We start from the raw sequence: 6,000 nt of genomic DNA on the forward strand, positions 1-6,000 counted from the left end.
CAGAGAAGTGAATGGGTGAATGGTGGGAAAACCAGCACAGTCAGGTGCTTTGGGTCTTTGGGGCCCCTGCAAAATCACTGAGATCCACAAACTCCAGGTTGTCGTCCTAGTCTTGCGGTATGAGAGGGGACAGCCCTCACAACCAGGCCCAGGTTTTGAGTCTTACTCTCCCCCAAGTTTCCTTCCTTTTTAGAAAACCAAGTTTGGTTATTTGTCCCCCTGCATCCTCATAATAAGCCTCTTTATCTTCTCACAGGCCCAAGAAAACTCATCTCAATAAACGGGAGCCCTGAGTGGAACATTTCTGGTTTCTCGTGGGGAGGTGGGAGAGGAGCAGTGTGGGAGCAGTTTTCTTTCTTTGAGCTCTGGGCTATTGAGGTACCTTGAGAAGATCAGAAGAATATATTATTCTCTAACTTGGTCTTTCTCCAGTTTTCAATATGTGGAAAAATAGATCTTTCTATGAAGTTTCTTATTCCTCCTTTAAACAAATTTTGAAAAGTCATATTTCTTCTGTGTCAGCAGGATGCTTGCTAAGTGCAGTGCTCTGGTGGTGACTACATAGGAAGTAGAATGGAAATTATAGTTTACTGTGTGAAATGGATGGCACAAGGCTTTTATCTTAATGTAAGCATATCCATAAGTGTAGCCTGAATTGAATTAAGAGTATGCCACTGATGCAGTCTTTACAGGAAGCTTCATCTAAAATAAATGGAGCTGTGAAATTACTGGCTTACTTGGGCTTAACATCTCCATCAACTAATCTCAGATTTATTTAAGTCATTTGTTTAAAACCAATAAACATTCTCCCTAGGTTTGTTTTAAGCTAATATTAATTTTTTCAGAGTATAGATTTTCATTTTAATATGCTCATTATTATTGCAAATATTTAAACATTTCATACAACTCATACCCTCAGAAACATGACTTTATCTAAAGAAGGAAAAAGGTAGCTCTGATTAGCTCATGTAAAACTGAGTGTGTGTCTCATTTCTCAGCATGCCCCCTATTGAAGACGGATCTCATCTCTTTTTGAGGAATGTTTCAACGACTCAGCTAGAGTTCAGATACCTCTTTTACGATCACTTTATAGCCACAACTTGTATAATATTTTTTTCTGAATACCCAACAAAATAAATTACTGTTCTGGACAGTAGGATCCGGCGGGTGGGTGGTGGTGGTTTGTGAGAAAATGCAGGAAGAGGGAGAGGAACCAATAATTAGATAAATTTTTATGAAAGAGAAAATATTGTAAAGGCCACTGGCAAAAACCACTCCAAAAACAAACAAACATTTAAACTTTCTTTTTAAAAATACATATTATGCTGAAGTCAGCCAGCTATAGTTCAGGTAATCAATTTTCACCAAACACATATCTAATGACCCAAAGGCTTGGTATCATCATCTCCAATCTTGTAAATTTGAGCATCCAAATCCTTCCACCTTTAACTGAGTTTATCCTGAAAGTGTTAACCTGTAAATTAGCTAAGCCTTCCTTAATGATATCTTTGGTCTATAAAGTATTTCTTGAAGAATCAATTTTACTTTCTCTTTGGAAAGCAAGTACCATGGCAGACCTGGGTAATTGTTTACATAACCCAGTCAAGGAGACAGAAACTTATTCAGGATCCCCTTCTACACATGGAAGGCTCAGATAAAGGAGGGGCTTGCTTTCATGATGCTTTCTGGCTAAGGGTGCCGACTCTGACTGCCCTGGCAAGGGAAAAGGGCAGTCCACTCACGGTTTTATCTGGTGGGAAGGAAAATTATTCCATGAAAGCATTTCACATAGTTTTCTATAAAAAATGAGGAAATGTACATTCTTTAATCTGTAGACAGGATTTATTAATTTCTAATTATTCATGTTCTTAAATATAGTGAGATATCAATGAACAAATGTCTGAGATTGTTCTTTGATGTCGCCTGTGTTTTTAAATTTGTTTTGTTGCCTAATCTGAAGTTGCCTTTCTAACTGACCCTCTATGAGAATACCTTGATTCAAACTTAGCATTGATCCCTTCCCAGTTGAGAGTAAACAAAGTTGATGCTAAGCAGCCATTCATTCCTTCTACTGTCTTTTCCTCGCTGACACTAAACAGTCATTAGTCATTACCTCTGCAAAGTCGGTTTCTCCATGGCCCTTCTTCATTCTCACACTCCACTTGGACCCTCTTTGCCAATCCAGCATTTAGGCCCTTCCAGTTCCCTCCACCCATTTCCCATTGGCATCTGCAAGGAGCTGCTGTCAGTCATTTCCCATTGCTGTTGTAAACTACTTGCTCTCTGTATTAATTTATTTAACTGCATGAATTCATCTTTTTTGTTTTTTCATTTTGCTTACTTTATCTTAAATTGTTAGTTTTTAAGAATCAAGGCAGTAGCAAGTAAGTGAAGAAATTATTTCAGGGAGGATAATCTTCCTAAATCTCAATCATTAGCCTCTCCTTCCCTGAGTCACCTGATGCCTTAGAGATGAGTAGTGATAAATGGGCTCAGGCTCAGTTATTGCAGGCATATTCCTTGGAGTGTGCATGCCTTAGGCTGAAATCTTTTAGGATCTGGAGTCTCACAAACCTCACTGCAGCTTCACCTACTGGCTCTGCTCCTGCTTCACTTACCCTGATCTCTTCTTCCAGGGCAGAGTGGATTAGCAAGTCAGGAGGCAAGGAGGATGGGGGGAGTTCCTTTCTGTTCTTAACTAAAGATGTTTCTTTGGTGCCTTCATTGTTTTCTAACATTCTAGATGTTATTTCAATCAGTGCTCCCTGCCTTATCCTTTTTGTACCTGTAATGAATTATTTAACAACAAAAATATCATTGCAATGATAAGAATGCATTTTCTTTACCAGCAAAATTAATGTTTCCATAGACTTTTTGTCACATTGTGCACAGAATGGTACAAAACATACCACCTTGATCTCTCATCTTCTCAAAGAGTTCTGTGCTTCCTGGGAGCTTGGTGAGTGTGCTGCTGCACTGAGCCGTCCCCTTCCACCATTGGATGACAGCTCGATCACGGAATATGTCAGTTGGGTGCCGTTTCTCATACTTCTGAGTAGTAAGTACTCTAACAGGATTTGTAAAAACATCATTTGGTTCTCACTGTAGTCATGTACCCTTGTCTCAATACTTTGATTTTGCTTTTGGCACATTCCTACAGATGATTGAGGCTGATGTTGAAATCTAACATGTGAATTATATGTAGAATCTGTACCAAAATACAGCATATCAAAAACAAAATGTATATACACTTTAACAGCTGATAGCTCAATTTTGCAAATGAAATTTATTTTAATAAACACTGCCTTGCCCTAGCTGTTTTGGCTCAGTGGATAGAGCATTGGCCTATGGACTGAAGGGTCCCAGGTTCTATTCCAGTCAAGGGCACATGCCAGGATTGCAGGCTTGATCCCCAGTGGGGGCGTGCAGGAGGCAGTCAGTCAATGATTCTCTCTCATCATTGATGTTTCTATCTCTCCCTCTCCCTTCCTCTCTGAAATCAATAAAAATATATTTTAAAAAAATAAAATCAATATAATTATTCAAAATGTGTGTGTAAATTTTGGGGGGACACTCTATAGACACACTGCCCAGTGATTTCTCAGGTTCTTCCTTCAAAGAGAATGGTGAGAAACTGCTCAATTTTTCTAGACTGTCTCACAACGGCACTTTAAGATGAGACATCTTTATGGGCAGACAAGGAGGAAAAAGGGTTTCAGAAAACTGTTGAATGAAAGGACCTAATTAGATAAAAGAAACTATAATAACAGACTGTAATGTTGTATAACCTTCCTTCGTAGAATTCTTTTTTTCATTTCTTAAAATATAACATTAAAGAACATGATATTTTTATGAGATTATCTTTGCAAACTGGTTTGTGGTTCTCTAGTTTGCCTTCTTTAGAAAAATCTTGTAGAGGTTGAAGATTGGTTTATTTAATGAATTCTTGCCTTACATTTTAGTTAGCATTAGCGGTATCTCTGAAATCACACTATTAACTTGTGTCTGTCATATTGATGCATGGATATGAGGTTGACTGGGGGAATAGAAATGATTTGTTTGAAGACCAGTCCAGCTTTTAGGAAATAAATATATGACTTTCCAGAAAGCTAGAAAACATTTGAGAATATTTGTGCTCATTTGCAATGTAGCCATGGAATCACCAATGTTAGATCTGAGAGAGAGCATCCAGCTCAACCCTCTAATTTTCTAGATATGGACTCTGAGCCCAGAGAAGTTGAATGACTTCTTCAAAGTAATTCAGATAACAAAAGCCCAATTCTAGATCTTACTATTTCCAAAACTACACTACACAACCAAAAATTTTTATGTAACATTGGGATTAAATTTAAGCCCATAAAAAGTCCATTTACCGATTGAAATCCCAGCATCAATCATTTCTAATTTTTGTTTTTACATTATCAGTCTCAGTCCTTTGAGGATTCCATATTTTTCATGTTTCCCTAATGGGAAACTTAAATATTTTGGTTTCCAATTGAATATCACACTGAAAGTACTTACATTCATTTATACTTTGTGTCCAATCAGTGTATAACAGTTTTTTTTGGGTGGGGGGAGGGGGGGTTTGTCTACAAACCATCCAATTTCCCTTTAAATGATAAACTGGTGGCAAAACTATTGATGATTTTCTATTTGGTACAGCCCATGAAAAGTTTGCTTTGGGACCCTAAATACGTTTCTTAACATGAAATGATACTTCTTTCAAGTTTTTTATAATAATAGGTGTGCACTCTGGGGCAGCCTCCTGTCTGTTGTGTGTGGCATATACTTGCTGTGGGCATTTGCTAACTGACAGTCATTATAAATAAGAATTATTACTATAGCCCATTCCTTCGGTTTCCTTTTATTAAGCCCACCACCCTTCTACCAACTAGCTGAAGAAGCTGGTCACATGGAAAACATTTTATTTTTATAGACTTTAAAGGACTGGTTTCAGTTAATCATATAATACAACATAATTGTGGAATCTGAAAATTGGAAAGAACATTGGAAAGCAGCCTCTTGTGTCTACTCTGGAAAAATATTTTAAATAAAAATAAAGAAGTCTTCAACAAGTTTTCAACAACTAAGGTAGGTCATAGCCATTAAAATCCGTTCTTTTACATCTGGTCCAAATCCTTATTATCGCACTGGCAGCTCATGACTTATATTTATGTCTCCTGTAGAAAGATGAATGCTGTGAGTGGTATAAACAGAAAAAGAATCTGTTTTCTTAAGATCTTTTAATAACTACCTATATTCCCTTGAACAATATTTTATTTTTGCTTCTCCTGCAATTTTTAATAGAAGTAATTATTATGAAATGAAAGGAAGTGAATGATATCAGAATTCATTAAAGTAAATCTTGGGAATGATTTGCCTTGAAGGATAAATAGGGAAACAAAGTTCCCAGGCAAGCCGAAAGTCAGTCCGTGAGTTTTTGTTTGCCACTGCTCATCAGACTAGAGTGACTATAATTTGGGCCGGGGGATGGGAAGAGTGGGGGAGGGGGACTAAAAACTAGGTTTCCAAAGAGATACTCCTGAATTCAAATAGAGGCATAATCTGGTGCCTGGCTACATTCACAACCTTTATAGCATTTCTTTGCCAAATAAGAATTTAGATTATACTGATTCTGAGCTGGAAGCCTTGAGCTGGAATCTCCTTTGTTACTAAGGAAATTTCCTTGAGAAATAACCTTCTTGATTCTACATGCCTGAGAACAGCACATTTGAAGATGGGGGACCAAAAGAAATATCCAAGTCAGAAAGCTGCAAGCCATTCAGGCAAAATCTGGTTGGAGAGGAAAGCTGTTCCCACGATTAGGGAGCTTCCCCAGCTAGCCTGTAGGTGGGTGTGTTTAACAGAAGGAAGCAATGGAAACCTGCCTGTCAGCCAGCCTTTAGAGCTAATTAGCTCAGCACACAACAAAGATAAGTGAGCCTGGGAGGAGGGCCCCCTGAGGGGTCTTTAGAGTCTGGGAAATGTCTGATTGGCAGA

The sequence above is a fragment of the Cnephaeus nilssonii genome (assembly GCF_951640355.1).
Source record: "Cnephaeus nilssonii genome assembly, chromosome: 2".
Lineage (NCBI taxonomy): Eukaryota > Metazoa > Chordata > Mammalia > Chiroptera > Vespertilionidae > Cnephaeus > Cnephaeus nilssonii.